General features: G+C 49.1%; 1 protein-coding gene across 9 annotated transcripts in view; it reads right to left on the bottom strand.

Moving 5' to 3' along the window:
- The window catches only part of INPP4A (inositol polyphosphate-4-phosphatase type I A), a 156202-nt gene that overhangs the window by 116593 nt on the left and 13652 nt on the right, over positions 1-25957 (bottom strand). Inside the window, exon 1 of one of the 9 annotated variants that reach the window (XM_042932040.1) lies at positions 19779-21489. The exons of the other annotated variants lie outside the window; for them this stretch is intronic. The gene's annotated coding sequence lies outside the window, so the exon portion shown is untranslated. Of the gene's footprint in view, positions 1-19778; positions 21490-25957 lie in introns of those variants that run through there. 9 annotated transcript variants of the gene reach the window in all.

Below are 25957 nucleotides of genomic sequence, written 5' to 3' on the forward strand. Positions count from 1 at the left end.
AGGAGGGAGCACAGTCCATTGGGACTTGGCCCCACCCTGAACTTGACTATTCCCTTACCACTTGGGGGGCCAGGCAGCCAGAAGCCCAAATACAAGCTATTTCTGACCATAGGCATCTCAAGACTGAAACTGAGAATTAATAAGCAGTGCTTGCTTCCCATCCCCCAGCAACCAAAATCTGTGAACACTGAGTCACAAAATACAAAGGTTTAAGTGGGTAAAAACAATAAAATGTGAATTGAGGACAGTGGTAACCTCAAGGAGAGAGTCGGGGCCCATGTAGTTTCTGTTGTATCAGGAATTAAATTGTCAAGCTGAAGACATTTCCGTGTATTATTTTTCCTGTAGGTTTTCACATAAAGCATCACCTAAAAATTTTGTTATTAAAATAAGGTAGATCCCAAATCCCTATCTGTATTATATTTTCACCAATCCTTTTACTTTTCTTTCAAAAAAGTAACATAGGTGTAATAAAATTCTAAAGCCATGCATTTCTGTTAAATGAGAGGATATGCACCCATCATTTTAGATCACATCCCTGGATGTCAACCACACTTGCCCAATGTCAGTACTGACTTGCTGGTTGCTGGCATCCATCCCCCATGACAGGCCCACTTGGGAGACAACTCCATTCAGGCAGCAGTGACAAGTGGAGGGGCCACCGCACAGCTGCACCCAGCCTGCCCCTTTCTACCTTCCAGGAGAGCCAGTTACACCTGTCTAGAAGTGCCCACCTTTCATTTTCAACCCGCACCAGCCTGCCCTCCTCGTGGGGCCCTCACACCCTAGACCAGGCTTGACTCATCCTTGACCTCCACAAGGCCCACCTAGACTTGCACCAGTAAGTTAAAGCATTCCTGGCCAAGAGGTTCCTAAGTGGCGATTTAACCTGCCATCCCTGGGGCGGAGGAGTGGGTTTACCCAGACCTCCAAGGTCTTCACCCCCAAAATGTGATAATGTAGGAGGTACAGGCACAAAGCAGGGGAAAAAGGGATCAGAAATCAGGGTCCCTCACATCACCTGCTGTGCCACTTTCTTTACCACTGCTTCTGTTTATCGAAACTTTTCCAGTTTTTAAAGTACAGTGTTGAGCTAATAGGCCAGGAAAAGATATCACACAACCCAACTCCAATGTGGTAGACCCGAAATAAAGGGGAAAAGAGAAGCAAAAAGTGCTGTTGCTGCAGCCTTCACTAAAGAACAGAAAGCCTGGCGCGGAGGCAGGGGTGGGGCGCACCCTGAAGACCAGCTGCCAGACGCTCACATCCAGCAAGCATCCCACTGCAGACTGCAGCTACCTTCCTCCCCTTCCTGGGGTTCTGCAAGACACCATTTTAGCAGGAAGGACAGCCAAATGCCTAGAAAACCTCTCCAAGGATAACCCTGCTTGCTTACACTGGGTCACTTGGAGATATAATAAAACGTCCTCATAAATCTGCTATCGAGGCTCAACGTAGTAAGATCATCTCATATGGAGAACTGTGGCATTAAATTACATGAGGGATGGTGTCAATGAATCTTTATACCTAAAACCACTTCAGACAGGTAAAACACATGCCAACCTTAAGCCAAATGCAGCTCCACAAAGAAGCCAGCACCCTCGCCGGGCCACGAGATTACCCAGGGGTCGATGGCAACCAGACCCAGTGACTGCAAATGAATAAGGGTTCTGGTGGCCAAGAGTGGTATGTTTGAAACATGCCAAGTGACCGAGCTGGCTCTGCCACATAAAATGCTTTGAGGCTTTTGGGAAAGATATGCAGTTTCTTTCCTTCTGGAGCATTTTCAGAGGAAGATATCTTGACCCCACTCAGAGGCTCACACCATGTCCACAGATGCTCCTCCAACCCCTCCTATTCACAATCCCCTGGCCTCTCTGTGGGGCGAGAACTTACACTGAGTGACACACAGTGACACCCATGACCTCACGATAGAAGCACCAGATGCAGGAAAATTTTACAGGTGCTCTAGTTAAATTCTGTTTTGTCAGGATCCCCACCTCCAAAGAGTTTGGAGTTGAAAGGTAACCAGCAAGTGAACTGGCAGCATGCCTGGTGCCTGGCATGTGAGCATGGGAACAGGTCACACAACTCCTCATTCTGATGGCTGGAAGGTCAAAGGCATGTGGCGGCCCTGCCTGCCTGCTATCCCTCCAAAGGGGAGTGTGACTGGAGAGACAGACACACGGGCACCAGGGCCACACCTAGCAACAAGTCAGGCTGGTTGAAGATTCAGTGCCCTGGAGGGGCTGAGGCTGCAGCTGGCTACTCAGAGGGCTGGAGATGGGGCCCGTTCTGCCTGACAAGGCTGCCGGCCAGGCGCAAGGGACCAAGTGTGCAAATGCACAGTGGTTGGCTGGCCACCTTGGTCATTTAGTCTCCAACACAAAGGGAGCCTACCAAGACCTGAGACCGCATGAGAGGGAGCCCAGACCGAGGCCCGGCTCTCCAGAACTGACAGTGCAAGGGAGCAGTCAGCAATGATGTTCCTAACAGGTAAAGTTACAATAGGAGTCCTTTCTGCAGCAAAAACTATACTGAGCCAAGAGAAACCATGACAGGACACTGGATAAAATCTAGGCTAGTCACCTGAGCCTCCTGTCTCTGAGCCTCCCTTCCTTCCTCTGCATTTGGAAATAAATAATAACTACTTCATCAGGTGGCAGGGGATTCATGAACAAAGCACACCTGACATGATGCCTGGCATGTGAGCCAACCTCTCCGGACAGGGGAGTCCTCCACCTGTCCAAGACAGTGAGGGCACAGGATCCTCCAGGGGCTCTTCCAGGTATCCTTGCAAATCAGGAAGAAAGGCTTTCTGCTTCCCAGAGGCTGAGAGGGGCAAGCCCAGAGGGAAGGATGCTGACACTGCTAGCTGAGGAAGCCCTGCAGCTCCCACTGGGAGAGACTGACCTCAGGCAGACGGACCCCCAAAGACAGACCCACCCCCCACTGGACTACGTGGAGGCAATTTCTAAGGCCATAAGAAGATAAAAGTATGTCTAGGAAAGGCATTCTAGAAAGTCACATACAACAGGCCTGAGGGAGAGGGGCGGTTTTAAAACCTGGTATGGCCCAATGAAGACCCTGAGGAAGGAGTCCAGCTTATTGGGCCAGGCACAATAGGGCTCTAAAGATCATCACATGGTAACAGCTCAACCCAAGTGGCCACCCAGGAACCAAGGAGACTGGGCAGGGCTCAGTATTTTTTTTTTTTTAAATGACTATCCCTTGGGGAAGAGGAGAGGGAAACAAGTTTGTTGGTATCCTCTGTACCCCAAACTGCATTTGTGATTGTTATTTGTTTCAGAGAAGCTGGCACATGACAGATGTTTTATGTATCAAAGTAAACCAAATGGGACCTCATCTTTACACTCTGTCCACGTGGTTTTTGCCAATCGACCACCTGCTTGTGTCACAGACAATATGGATTCCAGGCCACAAGTGGGTTCTGTGCCTCTTGACACACTTGAGAAGAACCTAACGCAGCACACCTTGCCAATTTATAAACAGCGGGGTCACAACTCTGGTCCCCATGGCTGGGACAAGCTGGCTCAGACCAATTATTCCCATGAAAATATGCCAACAACCCAACTATCCATTCATGTCTGAGGCCTCTGTGAACTAGAATTGGCATGTGATTATTACAGTGAAATAAGTGGGCTCCTAGCTTTTAAGCCACCTTGCTACCACTCATGGTGGTGGGGTAGCCGTTGGGACATCTCATGAGGCACAGGCAGGAGGAGCTCCTGCCAGAGTACAGCAGATTCTGTCTCCCCCATCAGAATGGCTGCCCACTAGAGGGGGCCCAGGAGCCCCTCCAAACACTCCTAGAATTAGAAGTGTGAGCAACTGGCACTGAAAGAAGTAGCCCAATTTGGGGAAGGTAACACAAATAAGGTAATATCTCTAGTTGGGGGTTGGAAGAGGGACAAGTGTCCAGGACAACTTGAAGTGCAGTCCACAGACCAGCAGCATCAGGGTCATGCAGGAGCTTGTAGGAAGTGCCTGACCTATTAGAGCCAACTCCCTGAGGGTGGAGCCCAGGAATGTGCCTGGAACAAGGCCTCCAGATGATTATATGGCACTGAAGCTGGGGCACATATGTCTGGTTTCCTGTCTTAGAAAGAGGCTTGAAGCTTGAAACAACTGTTTCAATTAAGTCCTCATGCTCTATGAAAAATCAGACTTCCCTCTTTTCAATAAACTGAAAAAGCACAAGACAAAGACAAGGGTGTGGGCTATATCCATGTGCAGTGATGGAAGAATGGAATGCAGAGTAAGCCAGGACAGAATGGGACTGGTAGCTGCACCCTCCTCAGCCGTCCCACTCCAGCTTCCCACCGTCCCCCTACTGGGGCACCCTCTCCAGCCACAAAGTTGGCCAAGAAAAAGATCAAAAGAGAGATCACCGCTGTTTGGTGCAAGGTGTGTGTGTATGTGTGTAACTCAACACCTCCCCACAGTTAACTCAGAATCTGGGCTAAGCGCTGCCCTGTCCCCACTCTGACTGGAACTTCGGCACAGCTGGGTGGAAAGCCACTCAGCAACTAGGCTATAAGGAAGGCTCTTTGCTGCCTATGCTCTGGAATCCCTCAGGTCTTGGGCAAATGACCTGGTCCTCAGATCAACAGATAAGAAACAGAATGTTGCAAAAGCTCCCCCCAGACACAGAGGCATCCTGGCTCCAGACAGAGCAGGAGGCCTCCCCTCACACCTTGAAGAGAGAGGCCTTCACCAAGCCCAGTCTGTCTGTTTGGCCGGCCCGAGGCTATCCTCTTGGGTGGGAGGGAGGATACTATGACTTAAACACAGTGTGCTTGAGACAGGAAAAGGAAATACCCACAAATTAAAAAGTACACCCTATTTTAGCTCTAAACACACATCCCTCTCATAGAAAGCAATGTCCAAAATAACACATCCTATTTTAGGGAGATCAAAGGCAGCTTCTAAATGGGCCACAAAACAGACCCAGAGTTTGGAAAGTCAGGACTATGTAATAACACAAGGTTAGAGGCTATAGATGGTGTATAACCACCTCCCACTCCAGCCCACTTAAGGCCCAGGAGACTGAGACACTAAGTCCTCCTGACTCAGATTCTATCCTCCACGGCTCTCCTCCCATGTGGGGGCTCAGGCAGTGGCAGTCAGAGAAGCCCCCAGCCTGTCCTCCCTCACCCACCATAGTGTCTGGGGCAGGAGCAGCAGACCCTGATAAATGGACACAGGCAGGAAGAGGTGGGAGCAGGGTGTGGCAGAGGGAGAAAGCCCCTGCTCATCAGCCAAACTTTTGGCCAAAGAGGGTGAGTCACTCACGGAGGGACTGTGACTAGCATAATCTTATTCTCTCACAAAGGGAAGGAAGTTCCCATAACACCAACATTGTGTCCTGGGGACAAGGGGCAGGGAAAGGTGACAACCAGCCAAAATGGCTCAAGATCTGCTGGAATCAAGGCTCTGGTTAATCCTTTCTTGTTAGGCTGTGGTCTGCGAACATGGTATTGTACCTCATACAGAGAGAAGCTGCAAAGCAAAGATGCCCCTAGAACTGGGGAACAGAGCCTGGAGCAGTCACTTGCTGAGACCATGGTTTCCCCAATTCAGGCAGGGTGACCAGAATGTGCAACCACACCTGCTCAGCACCACTCAAGGCCACAAGTGTGCTGCTGCGGGTACCTCAGGGAGTCAGGGCGGCAGGTGGACTGACGCAGCATGCCTCCTGTTCCTGGAAGGGGGCCTACCCCACAGTCAGGAGCATAGCCCAGAACCAGACCATCTGTGTTCATTTCCCAGCCCTGCCACCTCCCAGGCCACACATAACCAGGGCTGAATAGCTCAACCTCCTGCTCCTCAGTTTCCCCCTCTGAAACTGTCCTACGAAGCATCTACCTCGTCGGCTGTTGCATAGACGAGATGATTTCATCCCCGTAAACTGTACGTGGCACACACACAAGCGTTTGCTGCTATTCTATCACTACTACCAAGGCTATGCGACACTCCCAAGCCCCCGGGACTCTTCCATCCATTCAGAAACAAGGGTTCTGGAAGCACTCGTGCCAAGCCACTGGATCAAGGACAGCAGAGAAAGACTGTAAGCACCCGGAGAACACAGAAAACTTACAACAGGAAATAAGGCCTTGATGAAAGTCGATAAATCTATTAAAAGCACCCATTAAAAACCTGGCTAGAAAAGAATAGGCCAGAGGGCCCCCTGAGAATTTCTACTCTGGCAACCAGGAACTCAGAGGCAGGCCCCACTCCCTTCTGGAGCTGGACAGGTCTCCTGGAACTCCACTCCGGACCACACCCTCAGCAGAGTTAGGCCTCCAGCCCTTTCCTCCCTGCACACACCCAGGGCTGGGCCACAGCACTGTGATTAGTGTCTGCTGAACTCCAGGACTGGGGACCGGAAACCTGATGGGGCATGGGGGGAGGCTGCTGCTCACCCCCAAAATAAAGTGTACAACCCAGCTAGAGACAGTCTCTGCTCTGAGGAACTCCTGGGCTTGAAACCTCCTGAGGGCAGACCAACAGGGCAACCTCCACTCAGTGTGGAGCCATGTTGAGACTTGACCGAGAATCCAGTCAGGGGTGAGTATATACAGACCCTTAGACCCCAGTGCAGTTAGCACAGCACTGTGTGTGTGTCCTAGCAATGCCTGACCAGAAACCTGGGGTTACCTAGCACTGAATCAGCAAAACTCAAATTCTAGGAAGTATCAAGACTCAAATTTTTAAAAGGTTTCTGCAATCTTGATTTAAAAAAACAAATCAAGCTAATATGAGTTAATATGGGGGCGCCTGGGTGGCTCAGTCGGTTAAGCATCCAACTTCAGCTCAGGTCATGATCTCACGGTTTGTGAGTTGAGCCCCGCATCAGGCTCTGTGCTGACAGCTCAGAGCCTAGAGCCTGCTTCAGATTCTGTGTCTCCCTCTGTCTCTGCCCCTCCCCTACTCGCACTCGGTCTCTCTCTCTCTCTCAAAAATAAATAAACATTAAAAAAAATTTATAATATGAATCAATATGAATCCTCATTATCCTATGTGCCCATTCTAATTAAATTCTTTTAAAAGTTTTGAGAGTTAAAAAAAAAATTCAGGTGGCAAGTATGACTCGTTTTATTATGGAGAAAAACGTGGGCAAAATCTCATTGCTAAGGACGCTTGTTACCACCAAGCTATTTGGAGTTGATTTTAGTAAGATTCTACCATCAGATCTTGACTACCTGTGGGTGGATTAAACATTTGTGGATTTAGCCTTGGTAAACAATGAGAAAGCAGTGTATCTGTGGGAAAAAATTAAAACCATTACAACTGCACTCTACAGTTATTTGGAACTACTGACAACAAAGGGGGACACACAGGGCCCCCACAGAAACAGGTCCTTCCCCATCATGGAGAGTGCTGCTCCCCTCCTCCCAGAATCCCCACCCCAGTAAGGAAAACTGGATGAGGAGTGGGCTGCCCTGTTTGCCACAGCCATAACCATTTTTGGTCATGCAGTGAAATACTGATCTTTTAAAGTATAAAAACAATGTATCGGTGAAGTTCAACCGTGCTTCTCAATTTTACATGTAACTTTTACCAAATTAAACTCATCTTGAACTACATTTTGACTCCTTTTATATTACCTGTGATTTTGCTTTATCCAAGGTCTGCCCCTTCCCTTTCTGACCTCATCTGTCTTCCTGGTTGATCAAGAGTTGAGTTTCAACAGCTGGGGGGCAGAGATGATTTCGGTACTTGAACCACAGCCCATGGATGGGGTTTTGGAAGGTTCTCTGTGACCTAGAAATCTGACAGGCTAACTCTATGACTCAAATGAAATCCGTTCCACGGCTTTCTCAGGACGCACAGGATGCAATCCAAAGTCCTTCAGCAGCATGAACCTGCGGCCCAGCTACCTTTCCCAGGCTTACTAAACGCCACAACGCAGGTGGTTTCTCTCAGGCTTTCAAGTATGTATCTCCATGTCTTCTCTCAGGCTGTCCCTGTTCTTGTTCTTGTGGGCTTGGGCTTGACAATTCCTACTCATGCTTCATGACCATTTTAAATAGCAGTTCCTCTGTGAAGCTTCTCCCACATCCAGGCAGAAATAAATACCCTCTGCTCTTTATGACACAGCCTTCTCTATAGCCATAAAGGAAAAAACCTTTAATACCCTGTAAATCCCCATCTCCCTTGTACTCAAGGGAAGGGACTGAGTCATCTCCATCTTTAACCCTTCAGTGCTCAGCACAGAGCTGACCCACGGAAGCAGCACCAAACAAGATTTTATTAAATGACTGACTGACTGAAAAAAATAACTTTTGTATCTCCAGTGCCCCAGATGGGTTCAGTACATTAGAAAAATTATTTGGAATGGTTTTTTTTTTAATCAATAAAATAGATGTTTTCTTAAAAGCCATGACTATAAAATAATGAAACTGATTTTCCTGCACTTCACTTAGGCTGATGCCAATGGCAATGGGCAAAGAGAGGCTGCAGACTGCCAGGGAGATGGCAAACTGCCAAGGTAATGGCAGTCTCGTTGAAATGGGTCTGCAGTCTCCAGCACCTCATGGAATACGAGAAGGCCAAGACCTGGGTCAGGAGCTTGGTTTTAATCTCGTCTGTCACTCAGCAGCCAGGAGAGGGTGGGCAGCCAGTTATCTGCTCCAGCCCTCAATGACGGCTTTGGAGTGAAGGTCACACAGCACTAGTCAGGGCTCATGTCAGCCCAGGCTCTTCAGAGCACAGTGAGGTCTCTCTGAGGCATTTCCATGTTGCAAAGAACACCACACTCCTCCAAGCCCAACCACTTTGGAGGACATCCTTGTATGCAGGAGTGCTACCTAAAAAAACAAAACCTGCCACGGACCCCACCAAGCACCCAGAAGGATGGGAGATTGCCCACCTACTGCACCATGGACACCAAAATCCACTTGGCAGCAGGCTAATCTTGAGACTAACAAGGTAATTTTAGATACTATTAACACAAAAAGAGAAATAAAGGGAGACTAAAACAAAACCACAAGTGATTCCATAACCTGTGTGTATGACTTTCCACACAAACTATTAAATTGATGCATGCTTTAGAAGGAAGAAGACACAGAAACATACATGTCTGTATATGGCAGACCACCTCCCGAAGGATGCACAAAAATGCTGGGCCCACTGGTTGCCCCTGGAGAGGGGAAATGGAAGACAAGACAGGGGCCATGATTTTTCTCTCTATACCCTTTTGTAATTTTTGAGTGAGATCACAGGTAAGTAACACCCTCATAGCATGTAACTATGTAAGATAGGTAATAGCCTCAAACAAATTTTGAAAATGACCCACAGTGAACAAATTGTATTTTTCCCAATATCATATGTATTAACTCTCAAGCATGTTTCATTCAATTCTGGTGAAGTGGAAAGTCAAGATAATTCAAGACCCAGATCAGCTTTTTAATGCTGTGTGACCTTGAGCAGCCATTTAACAAAAGTGTCACTTCCAGCTTCTGAGAAACAAGTAAACCATGCCCTTCTGTTTCCAGGGGAGGCTAGATGGGACAGAAGGACAGACATAAAGCACCCTGTCCACTGTGCAAATGGGAGTTGGTGCACCCCCAGGATGTGAGATGGACAGATGAAGGCAGGATGAGGGGATGGACACGGGGAAGGTGGGGTAGTCCATGGGCCAGGAGTGAGGGTGCTCCAGACTGCAAGGGGTCACGTTCTCCCACTGACTCACCAAGGCTCAAGAGGCAGCAACCAGCCCTGCAGCCACTGCCTGGCCTGTGTGAGGCTTCTGACCACACCACAGCTTTCTAAAGCAGCCCACCACGACCAATGCCCAGAGATTTCGGGAGAGGCAGGAGTCGACGACTTGGCTATTTCCCTTTCTGTACTGCACCTGTGATGCCTTCCCTCCCTCCCTCTGCTCTGTGGCTAGTGAAAGAGCAGCTCAGCATAGCAGAAAGGAGCACCTCATGGAGAGAGGGAAGCCAGGAGCCTAGGCTTGAGATCCAGCTCCATCCCGGGCTAAGCTGCACGGCTCTGGGCAAGTCACTCAGCCTTTCTGGCCTCCAGATCCCTCTTCTACAACAGGAGTACCTCGGATCCCTAGTCACTTGCCTGTTTCTGCAGATGACTTACGCCAAGGCCCACCACAGACGGTCAGTGAAGTGGGCCAGGCCTGGGGGAGGTGATGCAGAACTCCACTGTGGCCCCTCCCTCATGAAGGCACAGTCTGCAGAGCAGGGTGACACACACGAAAAGGCTAAATGAAGGAAAAAGCGCCTGGGCAGAAGCAACTGGAGAATGGAATGGGCATCTGCACCAGGTCCCTTTGCAAGAACCGCCTGGTCCCTCGGATATTTGCCCCAGTGCTTGCCTCTTTCATTTTGGGTCAGTTTCTCCCCTGTGCTTTGAGCTCCCACAAGGAGTTTTATGCTAACGCCTTTCTCCCTACAGTACCCAGAGGTGCTGGGGGCAGGGCCCTGCATGGGGAATGGCAGGGAGCACCTGCTGAAGGCACAAGGTTCTGGGTGCTACAATTTGTACATGTTCACACCACTGACCTTTCTGCTCCGCATAGGCTTTGAGGGAACTGCCAAGGGGTGCTGGGTCCAAGTCCAGCCATGTGCCTTACACCCTCCTCCCCTCACCAAGGACCCCATCCGTGGCTCCTTATCACCACCAAGGCCCTCCCCAGCTCTCTGCCAGTGTCCTGTGCAAGGGAGGTGCGGGCAGAGACAGGCCTGGCCACAGAAAAGGAAGAGAAAACAGAATCACACAGGAGATCAGAAAAGGGGCCTTGTTGGAGGGGCCTGCAGCCCAGTCGATACTCTTGGTCCCCACATACTCCTGTGGGGCACAGAAAGAGAGACAAGGACAGGCAGGTCTCAAATATGAGCATAGCACCAATGCCACAGTCAGGAGGGCCTCCCCAGCACTTTCAATGTCGCCCACGATGTTCCCCGCTTAAATCAGCCCACACCCCTACCAGACCCTCCAGCACAGTTTGTCCGGCACAGGGTGGAATTGCAGATCCATAACCTGATCTCCATGTGCCATGACTTTAGCCACATGGGGGTTTCTCAGGCCCTCCTGGGGGCCAAAAGGGCAGGGGTAAATCCACTAACAGGGTCAACGACATCTTGGGGGCCTCAGTATTTTTTTTAAATGTTTATTTATTTTTGACAGAGAGAGAAACAGAGCGTGAGCAGGGGAGGGGCAGAGAGAGACAGGGACACACAGAATCGGAAGCAGGCTCCAGGCTCCGAGCTCTCAGCACAGAGCCCGATGCAGGGCTCGAACTCATAGACCACGAGATCATGACCTGAGCCAATGTCAGACGCTCAACCAACTGAGCCACCCAGACACCCCTTGGGGGCTTCAATATTTATGGGATATTTGGGAGGATGGAGGGAAGCTTGCAGATAACTGGGCTAAGCATGTCAAACCTGCAGTCCACTTAGCAAACACTGAGCTCATCCCTGATTCCTGAAAGCTCAACGTAGGATTTTAGCCTCTGAGAAGCAGTAGATTCATAAGCCTAATGTCCAAGCACACCTCACCATCATCCACACCCTCATCCACAAGAGTTTAAACTTCTCAGACAGCCTAACATGAATATTCCAAACGTGACAAAATATGACAGATATCTTATGTTAAAAAAAAATACTCCCACCTGTTACATATTTTAATTCTACATTTTCCCCTGATAGCTTAGTGAGATTGCCAAGTTTAAAGGAAAGAAAAAAAGCTTTGCAAAACCCAAATGTTTTTTTAACCCCACAGGGTCATTCATCCCATACAGCCTCCCACGGAATGGCTGTGAAATAATGAAACAGTGTCTCTCACAGGGAATAGATGAGACTGTCATTCACATTGGCCATCTGCACACACACATCTAACACCCATGGCTAAAACCTTTTAATGTGACCTCAAATCAAGAGTTTGCCCAAATCATTCTGGTTCCTGACGCTACTGATTGAGTGGGTTACAGCAATAACGAAATCCATATTGAAGCCTATTCAAAGAAGGTCAGCAAAGTTTTCCCTGAAATGTCTTTTAGTTCCTCCTACAGCCTCTCCCTGCACCATGCCTGACAGGAAGCAACATCCAAGGAAGTGACCACCCAACTCACTACCACTTCTTCTAGAGTCCTGGAGTCATACTTCTTCCCCTTCTGCTCCTTAAGTGCCTGGCCCAGAAGGGAGAAACATTCCACCAAACTCTCCCTGCATGGGGCTGAGGCACAGCAGGTTAAGGCTCCGGGCTCCAGTTCTGCCCGTGCCCCCCAATGGAGGGTAAGGGGAGGGGTGTCCACTCAGGGACACAGACCCACAGGCAGGCTCTCAGCTCCCTTAGAGCTCAGAACTAGTGGCAGATGGGCCTCCCCTCTCCCGTTCATGCAGTGGGCGCTTACAGGCATGCAGGGCTCCAGGCAAGAGGCATCCAGATGGGGGTCATGAGTTCAGGAGACAGCCAGGGTGGGGTACATCTGTGCTTGATCAGCCCCACAGGACAACTCTCCCCACTTCCGCACCTCCAAGTCGAGGCTGCGCTCCCTAAAATCCAGGGACATGACAAGGCAAGAGTAGGATTATGAAATCTCAAGATGTGAAAAGGAGAGGAAAAAGGAAAAAAAGAAAAGGTGGAGGAAAGTCTTCATAGCAGCCACAAATCCTATGGGATACAGACCCTGCCAGATGGGTTAATACTTCACAGCCTCAACCCACATACTATTCCTTTATATGTCTAAGAGGAACATGATCTTCATAATCAATGTCACTAAGAAGACTTTGTGGCTATAATTCCTAAACTCTTAATGAAAAATAAAGTAGCCTTTGTTATTAAGCAGCAAGTGGGGCTTTCCTGCAGCTGTTCCCCCTCGCCTCCCAACACTATGCCAGGCACTTGGCTGAGCTATGCCCGGGGCCACTCACATGACGCCTGCTACAAACATGGCTGCACCTTGTTGCAAGAGATCTGGAGACAGTTGCTTGGGTGTGGGCCTCATGTGGGTCGCATCCTATGCCAATGCCATGGTATCAGGGAGAGTACCCAAGATACCATTACAGAGAATGATTTAAAAAAAAAAAAAAAAAGCAGGGATTAGGGGAATCACAATTCTAAATACAGTTGTCAGGATGGGCCTTGCGAAGAAGGTGCCATTTGCGCAGAGACCCACGGAAGCTCTGAGAGCAAGAAAGCCATGTGGGTATCTGAGAGAAGAGATGCCAGGCAGAAGGCAAGCTGGGGCAACCTGCCCGAGAGAAGGGACAGTAGGAGGAGATGAGTTGTGGGGGGGGGGGGGGGGGGGGGGGGGGGGGGGGGGAGGGAGGATGCACTGTGGAGCCCCATGACCACTGCTCACATCCATGAGAAGCCTCTGGACGGTTCTGAGCAGACGAGCAAGCTCATCTGATCTTGCTCTGAAAAGTCCTCTGGCTGCTCTGCTAGAAAGAGCCTGAGCAGGTGCAAGGGCAGCAGGAAGGAGAGCAGATGCCCTATAGCCCATGCAGTAACCAAGGCAAAGGTGAGGGCATGAGGAAAGGAGATATGTATGTATTCTGAAGATGGAGCCAGCAGAACTTCCTGCCAGATGATGCAGAAAGTCAAGGGCTGTCAAGGACACTTCCAAGGCTTCGCTGACCACTATAGCAACAGAAGGAGCATGTGGTCATTCATAGAGGTGAGGAAGAGCAGGTGAGTATGACAATGAGTCTGGTTTGGGATGTCATGGGTGAGATGTTTACTGTCAGGAGGGCAGTGGATACAAGAGCCTGGAGTCCAGGGGAGACACCTGAACTGAAGTAGTATATTGAGGGACTGTCAGCCTGTAGGAAGTTAAGTGAGACACCAGAGTGGATGACCCCACCAAAGAACGGAGCAGAAGACAGGTCCTAGGACTGGGCCCTGGAGGTATTGGGGAGTAGAGGAGAAACCAGCCCAGTAGAATGAGTGAAACAGGAGGGCAATCCAAAGTGAGGGGTCCCGGGAGCTGTGGGGAGAATGTTCCAAAGATGCGGGAGGGAGTGATGAAGGCTGGAGACCGGCCACCACTGGGGGTCAGGGAGTGGTGTATGAGAGGCTGGCCCCAGACCATGGGAGCAGCACTGATGTTGGTGGCTGGTCTACGGAAGTACAATCCAGGCTGCTGGAAGAGAGGCCAGCAGCGATGAGCAGGGTCGGGTGAGGTGGAGACCAAAGGTATTAGAAGTTTGAGGAGAGGTATAAAAATGACCGTCTAGGATAGGAGTCAGCCACATCCTGCCCACCATTTGTTTTTAGACAGTTTTAGTGGAACACAGCTGCATGCATTTGTTGCCCCTGTCTGTGGCACCTGTCACACTACAACAACAGAGCTGGCTGGTGCTGTGACAGAGCCTGTATGGTCCACAAAGCCTAAAATATTATCTGGTCCTTTCCAGAAAAAGCAGGCCAACCCCTGGTCTAGGATTGTGGCGAAATATGCTCTGGATGCCAAGTGGTCCCACCCACGCTCTGTGGTTGTGAATTTAGAGCCCTGCGCACATGGCCTCATTTCACCTTCCAGCCCGAGACATGGGAGCACTGAGGCTCAGCACTTAAAAGACTGGACGCCATGGGGATTCAAAACAGGCTGGCCCCAGGGTAGAAGCCCAAGTTCTGAGCCCCCAGGGCCCACCCACTCCACCCCAACTGCACTTCAGAATTACTTAATGGAAAGGTAACACATGCCAGTGCTGGCCCTACTCCCACATTATTTTACTGGCCCTGAGTGGGGGGCAGGGGGTGGAAAGCAGGCTTCCGTGTTTGTCAAAAGCCCCAGCTGAGTGTAATGTGTAGCCATGGTGGAGAAAGTTGCAGTGTCTCCATCCCTCCCTAACCCCCAGCACCTCCTTCCCCCAGGTTGCCCACAGGTGTTCGGCCGGGCTGGCTCCTCCTCTGCCATCTCAGCCACGATCTCCAGAGGCATCCACCCAATCCCCAAGGCTGGGAGTTCCCAGTAACAGGGGTCTTTGGTGACCCGAGATCCCTCTTGCCCTCAATGTCCAGCCGTGAGCCCTGTGTCTGGTCTCAGCAGGATTTACAGTCCCCTTGTGAACCATGAAGGGTAATAGACTTTAACCCTTCACCATTTAAGACTGTATTGTTCATCCTTCACAAACTGAAGCCTCACTGGGTTCAGGATTGAGACTATCAAAAAAGAAATGCCGCAGGTCTCAGGACCAAAAACGTGACCCACCAGTCTCACCCCACACAGTACTGACTCTGGTTTGGGTTTTATTCCCCTCCATTCCTTTATTACACCTCCCTGATGGCACCTTTAGATTTTCTGTTCTCTTTACTGAGACATCAAAATTGGGGTGTCTCTCATATGAGGACTTTAAGAGACAAAACAGATGAGCATAAGGTAAGGAAAGCAAAAATAATATAAAAACAGGGAGAGGGATAAAACATAAGAGACTCTTAAATATGGAGAACAAAGGGTTACTGGAGGGGTAGTGGGAGGGGGGATGGGCTAAATGGGTAAGGGGCATTAAGGAATCTACTCCTGAAATCATTGTTGCAACATATGCTAATTTGGATGTAAATTTAAAAAAATAAAAGTAAAAAATTGGGGTGTCTTACCCCTTACTGTAAAACCTCAATATTTTACTATTATTCCACTTATTTATGGCTATCACATGCTAAATTAGTTCATGGTCTCATTGCAGTGGAAAGTAAACAAAGCACTATAATTGATAAATATTTTAAAACTCAGTTCTGGAATTCCACAAAGGAGAGGTTGAACTTCTGGGCAGTTCAATCAACAGGCTGCATTCCAAAAGTCCATTTATAAGTTATCTGGAACCCAGAGAATATTTTTCACATAAAATTACCATTAAGATGGTATTTAAGCTTCCAAGCCAATAGGCAAATACCTATTTAACTCATTTGTTCTTTTGCTCTTTTAAATAAGGAAAATATTATTAGAATACAAGAAAATCAAGAGTGTGTTCACATGTGCACATACAAGAAAATCAAATGTGAGTGGATGTGTGCCAGGTATATGCAAAACATCTGTTACTTAAGGAAAAGAAGCTTTCCATCACTCAGATGCTAAACCACAGAGGTTAAGAAGAGACTTTCTGCTTACTTCCGAGGGTGGAGGACACGATGAATCTGAGTCTCCATTGTACCTGTACCACATTGGGGGGAGGGGGGTGGCCGCTAACACTGCCAGAGAGTTCTCAGTCTAAACTGTTAACACAGACAGAGAAAGGAGGTAAACAGATGGACAGATCAAGATAACAGAGTGGTGACGGGTAAACAGACAAGGGGGAAGGAGAGGCGTGTACTGCATGGGCTCCAGCCATCCAAGGGGAAAACTCAGCAACTCTGTCTCCCCTGCTCTACTCGAAGAGACTCAAGAGTCCAAAAGTCTGGCATGCTCATTCAGTGACTGCCAGAACATAGCATGAGACAAGCATTTAAATGAGAGATGGAGGGCGCCTGGGTGGCTCAGTCAGTTAAGTGTCCGACTTTTTTTTTTTTTTTTTTTAATTTTTTTTTAACGTTTTATTTATTTTTGAGACAGAGAGAGACAGAGCATGAACGGGGGAGGGGCAGAGAGAGAGGGAGACACAGAATCGGAAGCAGGCTCCAGGCTCTGAGCCATCAGCCCAGAGCCTGACGCGGGGCTCGAACTCACGGACCGCGAGATCGTGACCTGAGCTGAAGTCGGACGCTTAACCGACTGAGCCACCCAGGTGCCCCAAGTGTCCGACTTTTGATTTTTGGCTCAGGTCATGATCCCAGGGTCGTGGGATTGAGCCTAGCATCAGGCTCAGCGCTGAGCAGAACCTCCTTAGGATCTCTTTCTCTTCCTCTCCCCCACCCCTCTGCTTGTGTGCATGTTCTCTTGCTCTTTTGCTCTCTAAAAATTAAAAAAACATTAAAAAAAATAAAAGAGAGCTGGAAATGAAACTGTGGGTCCCCATCAAAAAGCACGCAGACAGACACTGTCACCTGTGGCACCTGCCACTGCTATGCATTTGGTGGCTGGTCTATCACTGGGCAGGGCCTACCTGGCTTAGCTGTAAGTAAGGAGCTACATGGACAGAAAGACCCATGACTCCTGCCCTGCCACTGACCAACTAGGTGACTGAACTTTTCTGCACCCCAATTCTCTCATCTGTAAGACGAGTGGTGTGCACATGGATAGAGCACAGCAACCAGCATTCAGCAAGGCTCCTTTAGTAGCTCATAATTTGTGACAGGGAATGCAGGTCACCCCACAGAGCCGTCAGGCCCTGTTATACAGTGAGTGCAAGGTTAGCTTAAGAAATACAACAAGACAGGTGCCTTCCTATCTGGGGAGATGTCGGAGCAAGACTTGTGGGGGACAGAGAGCAGACTGAGCAAGGTGGGCAGAGCTGGCCTGGGTGTGAGGCCAGATGATCAGAGGGAGGTCAGAGGCCCAAAGGCCAGGGTAGCCTGGGAGAGACCGCAGGCCCCACCCACCTGAGCAGGGGCTCAGCGTGGAGAGGAGGTAGGAAGAAGGCTCCACTCTCTGGGGAAGGAGATTAACGGGGCCCAGTCAACTATCAGGGACCTCCAAATAGCCACTGAGGTAGGTGGTGAGAGAAGAAGGAAGCTGAAGATATGAACCAGACTCAGGAACATGGGCTATTGTCAATTTTCATGTTATTTATAATATATAAATGTAAATAAATATGTAATGCATATATCTGTTCACACACACATCAAAGACAACTTTCCTCAGTCCACAATCGTGGAAAGACTGTTCAAATATCTGTCCTCTGGCTCCCTGGCCCCCAACCCCAAGGCAGGAAGAGTATGTTCTATTTGCTGTTCTTTTCCTTCCACCTATCAGACTGACCGGCACAAGGAGGTATTCGAGAGATGTTTGTCCTATCAGTGAGTTGGCTATCTGCACACCTCCCAATGCACTATTTCTTTCAGAGATTAACCAAATCCATCCTAGACATCACCTGGCCTCCATGTGACTTCTCCCTGGCTGGGTCCAGGAACTCACACTGACTAAGGACACAGCACACATGCCCATGCTGGACCATTTCACCCATGTGATACCATCTTATTTACACCAGGTTGTTCTATCATCAACGTACGGATGAGGAAAACGAGGCTGCCCAAAGCCATCTGGCCACAGTGAAACAAATTCATTCATTTAACAAACATGTCCCTAGCAAGGTGCAGCGATGACACCTGACCCGAAGCTCGTATTTTTTCCAAACCAATGTAACATCATGGGAAAATGACAGGGGCTTATCTGTTCATCAGTGAATGTCCAGCAACATTACAAAATGTGGCATCAGAGAGAAGAAAGAACCGTGGCCACCCAAGAGCTGCTCAGCCTCTCCAAGCCTTGGCTTCCTCATTACAACCACTGAGTGTCCTCCAAAGGCTGCTGTGGGATGTGGCAGGGCAAGTAAAGAGAATGTCCATGCTCTAATCCCTGGAACCTGCGAATGCTATTTATATGGCAAAGACTTTGCAGATGTGATTAAATTGAGGACCCTGAGGTAGACAGATTACATGACACGGGTGGGCCCTAATTCCAATCATAAGTGCCCTTACAAGGAGGAGACTAAGAGAGATTTCAGACAGATGAAGGGCACATGATAGAAACAGAAGGAAGAAGTCACAGAGAAGATGCTACACAGCCGGCACTGAAGATGGAGGCGGGGAGGTAGGGGAGGCGGGGAGGGACCATGAGCCAAGGAATGCCAGCAGCCACCCGAAGATGGACAAGGCTCCCCACTAATGCTACCAAGGAGAGCATGGCACTGCTGAACCCTCGATTTGGAGCCTGTGATACTTATTTTAGACTTCCAGCCTCCAGAACTGTGAGAGAATACATTTCTGTTGGTTTAAGCCACCAAATCTGTAAGACTTTGATACAGAAGTCCTAGGAAACTAATACAAGGACACTAAATGCGGGCATGTGAAGCAATCAGCAAGGTGCCTGGCACAGCAGGAACTGAAGAAATGTCCATCGGTGAAGGACAATCGTTGCCACCCTCCCTAGACCACCAGCTAGCGGTACTGAAGAACTACTGCCTTATGCTGTGATTATCTTGCTTACATTTTTTTAATGATTATTTATTTTGAGAGAGAGAGAGAGAGAGAGAGAGAGAGGGAGAGAATGAGTGGGGGAGAGGAAAGAGGGAGAAAGGGACAGAGAGAGAATTCAAGCAGACTCCACACTGTCAGCACAGAGCCCAACGCAGGGCTTGATCCCACCAACTGTGAGACCATGAGCTGAGCCGAAATCAAGAGCTGGATGCTTGGGGCACCTGGGTGGCACAGCGGGTTGAGCGTCTGACTTCAGCTCAGGTCATGGTCTTGCAGTTCGTGAGTTCGAGCCCCATGTCGGGCTCTGTGAGGACAGCTCAGAGCCTGGAACCTGCTTCAGATTCTGTGTCTCCCTCACTCTCTGTCCCTCCCCCACTCGTGCTCAGTCCCTCTCTCTCAAAAATTTTAAATTAAAAAAAAAAAAGAGTTGGAAGTTTAACCAACTGAGCCACCCAGATACCCCTAGCTTGCTTACATTTAAAAAATACTCTCATATTTATTGCTTCTCTCAACTACATCCCAAAAGGGAGTTTCCAAAGCTATTCAAGGACTCTCTTAGCTCATCCCATACAAGTACAATATTGCCACAGGCATGTTACACATTGTAACATCCAGTACAATTAACTCAGGTATTCACAGGGAAAGCTTTCCTGATGTCTCATGGACTAGACCCTCCTGGCCTCAGGCATCACAAGCTGTTATGAGAGAACCCTTACCTTGAATAAACACAGCAAGAGAACTTCTCCCAGCCACAGGCCTTGAAGCTGGTGTGGGGTGAGATAACTCTGCCTTGCCAGGGCCAGCCCAAGAGAAGGGCCAAGTGGGTGAGCAAAAGACAAGGCAGTTAACGTTCAGCCTTCTGCCCACTTTTCATTTCTTCAGCCCGGGCGCCATGCACCCCCACACTTGGTTTTCCTTCTTGAGGGTTGAGTCCCAATGTCGAAATGCACCATGTGCAATAATTCCACTTCCTCCACTGTTAGCGACCTCCTCCTGGGCTCTGTGTGCAGGAGGCCCCATGACCCTGACAGCAATTCTGCCTCCCCTCTGCCTCCATTCAGTTTCAGAGGCAGGACTGAGCTGCCCCAGGACCCCGCCATCCAGACTTAGGCTAGCACAAGATTTGAAGACCATCCCTTCCACCAGGACAAGCAGCCCTCGGCCACACAGGGCTCAGGGTGGAGCCTCAAAACCTCAAGAGTATTTTAGAGAAAATATGAACATGAATAAGCCTGTTCACTTCCTGAAAGCAGTCATTGGCGGGCCCCCTGAACTGCCTTCTTTGCTCCCATTCTTCTCTGACCTTCTGCAACAGCTGGGTTTATCCAGCAGACTGGTGCCCTGAGCTAGCTGACAGCCACTAATGGGGCAGAAAGAGCCATCTCAGCGCCCCTTGGCCACTGGCACTGCACACAACAGACCCCAGGGGCTAACGTCTAACATCTGCCAGCCCTTGGCTCCCTCCCACAGAGGCTTCATGGCTTGAATGTGTCCTGCTGACACCTGCACAGGGGCTGATAAGCAGCCTTGCAGCTGTGAACCCTCTGGGGGTGGGCTACCATCAAGTCCTGCTCTCTGGAGCGTCCCCACATGTGGCAAGAGCCCGCCACTGCCCCTCCCCCAGGCCTGAAGGTGGGGCCCTCAAAGATGTCCGCTGCCTCTACAATGCTGCCATGTGAGATGACTGCACACCGGCTCCACTGTGGTAAACTACCAGGACTGTCTTGCAGATCTGGAAGCTGACAGGGACCATCCAACATGACTCCAAGACATATTGACATATTTACAATGTCCAGGCTGTTCCCTTCCCTCTCAGACACATGGCACGGTGGTAGGAGCAACTGATTCACTGGGCGGGAAGAAGCAGCCTCAGCTAGATATCATCATGTCACAAACACGATGCCACAAGCACTATGCATTCCTGGTCCTGGCTGTCAGAGACATCCCTCCAGAACCATCTGCAGCACCTGTAGTAGCTCAAACGTGCAGTGGGCCCTGCAAAGTCCCTCGGAACCACTGCTCTTGAAGCTCGGGTCAAATGTGGCCTTGACAAGCCTCATTCAGGATGCTATGGGTGGGTTTAAAAGGCCTATGTGTAACGAAAGGTAATATTCTAAAGAAGCGTATCTTACAAACAATAGTATCTAACCATTAGCTGCCCTCTACTCCCCAAAGAAAGTTATAGTCCAGATGAGAATAGCAGTAAATGGGAACTTCCAAATATCACCCAATCCCACACTTTCCTTCCAGATAGGGGGATACTCTATCCACACCTTAGGGCAAGGGTGGGGGGTGCTCTTTCAAAGAGCTAACATATTAGTGCCCGGCACAGACCAGGAAGAGCCTACCAAGCTCAAGAGAGCACTAGTCAGGGGCGCCTGGATGGCTGAGTCAGTGAGGTGTCTGACTCTTAATTTCAGCTCAGGTCATGATTTCAGGGTTGTGGGATCAAGCCCCATGTTGGGCTCCATGCTGACAGCACAGAGCCTGCTTGGGATTCTCTCTCTCTCTCCTCTCTCTCTGCCCCTCCCATGCATGTGCACTCTCTCTCTCTTTCTCTCTCAAAATAAATAAATTAATTTTTTTAATTAAAAAAAAGAGATAGAGAATGCACTAGTCAAAGAATCTACAGCACAGCCTGGCAGGGGGATGCTGTGTAGCTGGGCAAAACAAAGAGAAACTCTATGCAATGAGTACCCAGAAATAGTAACGGGAGATGGTGAGGGGTGCAGTGGACATGGAATGTGACACTGTGGGCATAAAAACATTTTAATGTGTACACACACACATCTGCTGGCATATACACAGAATATCTTGGGAAGAACACAAGAAAAGCACATGGCATTGGTGTCTCCAGGAGGGGATCTAGGTGGCTGCGGCAGGAGGCTGACTTTACCATATACCCTGCTGTACCTTCTAATTTTTGAATCATGAAAATGTATGCCTATTTAAAACAGAACATAAAATGTTATCAAATGTGGCAAATCAAGCTAAGTACAAGCAGGTTTTGAGGACTCCCACCACGTGATATTAATGTATAGTCACTAATAAGAGGGTGGGAATTCAAAGGGGTGCTTCTCTGGGTCAGTGTCACCCCAGCAGGTGAGGAAATCGACAAGGCTGCACCTGCTGCTGGCAACAATTTCCATCGCCTCGTCCCTTGCTCTCTGCCCTTCACTTCCTTATTCTCCAGCCTTGCCCTTCTGCCACATTTTTCTCCCTGACCACATCACCCCACTATATGGCACAGTGAAGTTTATGCTCCCAGTCCCCAAGTCACAAAATCTTAGAGCAGGAGCATGTCCTAACACAACTACAAGCCAAGTCCTGTCCCCATAATCTCTCACTACCTCATCCCCTCCCCCAGCCACTGGCCATCAGGCTTGACTATGTTTTATGTCTATACTGCACCCCCCTCCCTGCCCAGTGTAGAGACCCCACAAGGTCATAGCAAGAGCATGACTATGGAGGAGGTAGGGCCAACTGAAGCTGCCCGCTCAGCTGTTTCAATGTGCAGGGAGAGGACCCTGAGACAATTAATATTTGTTTCTAGAAACCCAGATTTCTGGGGTTCTTCACACCCCAATACTTTCTTTTCCTCACAGCCAGCTCAATTTTTACAGGTGGTTTAGAATATCCTTCCCCAGTCCTGGTTTCATTTCCATCATGTCACAGACATGGCTTCATCGCCACCACTATGGGCTCTGGGGACCCTGCATCAGGATTCAGTGAACTGCGGTGCCCACACCACTGAATGGAAATGAGGGAGCCCATCTTGGCCCACAAACCTGGTTAGAACACAGGTATGGTTACAAGAACAATTACCATCTAAGAAAGGACCTCCTCAAACCCCTAAAAAGACTTTGGAATTGCTTTTTTCATTTAAAACAATGATATAAGCAAAACAATAAAAAGCTTTTTAAAAAGTCTGAGAAACCTCCTGTGTGGGATGAAGTCCCAAACTTGAAAAGGACCTGATGATGGACCGTGAGCCCCTCGGTGATCTGACCCTGCGTCTCCTGAAACTCCTTCCTGATGCGTTATCCCTGTCCTCCCCACGCTTCTCTCTTGAAACTCCCAGCTCGAGCTATCACCCCCACCCTTGACACATAACTCTACGTGAAGCCCTGTGATGTCCCCAAGGCCCAGAAGAGGAGGAGGCCACCCTTCCTGTGAACCCCACCCTACTGGGCTTCTCTTTTAGCACCTATGATACCACACTTGCGACCCTGTGCAGATGTGAGAAAGTTGATAAAATTTAGAAAGAAAATAATCCAAGATGACTGAGCCCTAAGGTGTGGTACTTTCTTCCCAGAGGAACAGAAGCAGCTGCTAGGTCACAGCCAGCTGGCTGACAGGGCTTGTGTGCTAAGGACACGAATGCCACTGCACAGGGAGGACATATCAGGTACAGGGACACAAGCTGCCAGGTTTGGCTTCACCCAAAGACTGACTGCAACACCAGGTGTGCCACAAGCCCCAGTCTCACTTCCCTCTCCTGAGTTAGACCAAACCCCAACTTGACCTCCGGGAAATGGGCTGTCTTCCCAGGACAGGCTGAGCCTTTTCTTGCACTTTCCACAATGAAATGGCAGCTTTGTTCATTCATTCACTCGACAAACACTAATTATACACCTATACTGTACCAGGCACTGTGGGATACTCTGGAGATACAAAGAAAACAGAGCTGCTGTTCCTTCCCTGAAGGACATTTATGTCCTATGACACTCCAGATCTGTTATGTTCACTGGGAACGTCCCCAGAGAACAATCTTCACAAATGTCAGTACCACTGTGGGACACAACACCCTCCCTCTCAATAAAACACAGCAAAGAAGAATTGAACATTTTAAGTGATTCCTCTAGACCCCTAAGGAGTTACTGTCAAGGAGCTATACACCAAGAAGGAGAGGGTAAGGGGGCTCCCAAACAGGTGGTTCAGGGGAGCCAGGCCTTCAGGGTGCCTGGACTAGGTTAGCTTACTCTGATGCTGTTTTCCTTTTGGCAGCCCAACACTCACTCCCTAATTACACTCCGTTAGCAGAAGTGTGTACCCACCCTCTCTCAGGCCACTCAAATTGGGGGCGCAGGCGATCAACAGACCCAGGCCAGGCAATCAGACTGCCAAGTTCCCAGCATCGGGAGTGAGCACTAGACCCAGGTCTACTCAATCAGTGTCACTCCTTCCCCTGGGACAGTTCAGATCTGCCCCATCCACACTGTTTCACAGTGAGTGTCACTCCCACTGGACAAAGCTCTGCTTGAGCATCACATGATCCTGACCTAGGACTTTTATTCTTTTTTTTGGGGGGGGGGGGGGGAGAATGACAGAGAGAGAGAGAGAGAGAGAGAGAGAGAGAGAGAGAATCTGAAGCAGGCTCCACACTCAGCACAGAGCCCAACACAGGGCTCAATCCCACAATGCTGGGATCATGACCTGGGCTGATATCAAGGGTCAGATGCTCAACAAACTGAGCCACCCAGGTGCCCCGACCTGGGACTTTATTCTGTGCCCCATGGATGCTCCACTTCAGGTGTCTCTAGGCCTGTGGTGGTCACCATCTTGAACTCAGATGCTGCCCAAATGCCTGCTACGCCCCTGGCAAGGGTTACCGGGCCAGGGGCCACATGACAGCAACATTCTATAGTCAGCAATGCGTTCAAGAACTTCTGCCTTCTCTGCACTTCTCTCCCCTATCATACTCCCTTGAAAGTGCTTTCCCCTTTAAGAGTGGAAGATGAAACATGGAAATCAGAACCACTTCCCTCCTGGCCAGGGCCTCACTTTCTTCATTTACATTGCACACTTAGGGTGTCCCAACGGTTTTTGTTTCTTCTGAAAAAGTACAGCATCTAGTTCACTGGGGCCAGACACCCACCCTTGGCACCTGTGGAATGGGAAGGCAAGGTCCACATAACACATGGACCAGCACACCCATGAAGGCGGAAGAAAAGTAGTTTTATGAAGTTTGACAGATACCTCCCTTAAGTAAAATATCTCACTCTCAAAGATGAAAAAACAAAACAAAACAACCTATGTTTATACTGAGAAAAAAGTGGATAGCAAAACAATCTGAAGATAATCACCAGGAAGTGATGATTACTGCTGGGATACAAGGAAAGATGCTATGTTCATCCATTGCCTACAAAAGCCACTCATAGGGTAGAGAAAGTGAGAAAGGGCCATTTGATAATCCTTGCCTTTTTAAAAATGTGAAGTTAAAAAAATTTTTTTAAGTTTATTTTTATTTATTTTGAGAAAGATAAAGAGTAAGCAGGGGAGTGACAGAGACAGAGAATTCCATGCAGGCTCTATATTGTCAACACAGAGCCCAACGTGGGGCTCAAACCCATGAACAATCAGATCATGACCTGAGCCAAAATCAAGAATCAGAAGCTTAACCAACTGAGCCACCCAGGCACCCCTAAAAAAGTTTTCTAAGGCTAGGAAACATTACTACAGATTAGCAAATTTTCATCATTAGTTTTGGAAACACAAAAAGAAACTTCCGTATTTCAGAGGCATGAATTCAAAGAGTGTTTATAAAGATTCTTGAACATACATGCACGTCTATACCCCTAACTCCCAGGGATTCCAATCAGACAGAAAGCAAAGCATAGCTCCTCAGCAGCTACTGCCTTTTTAGGATGTGTGTGTGTGTGTGTGTGTGTGTGTGTGTGTGTGAACACAAAAGGTGTGTATGCACATGTGCAAATGACAGCTGTAAGTACATGTGTGAATGCCATGTGTGAGCACACACAAGAGGTGAGAGAGGTGTGTGTGTCATTCACACGTGCTGGGTTGGGGTAGAGGGAAGAGGACAGGAACAGCTGGGCTGGCCAGCATTACCCAGGTGTGCAGCAGACAAATGCTTGTACCCAGTGACTGGCAGGCA

Source organism: Panthera leo, chromosome A3, assembly GCF_018350215.1.
Source record: "Panthera leo isolate Ple1 chromosome A3, P.leo_Ple1_pat1.1, whole genome shotgun sequence".
NCBI classification, from domain to species: Eukaryota; Metazoa; Chordata; class Mammalia; order Carnivora; family Felidae; genus Panthera; species Panthera leo.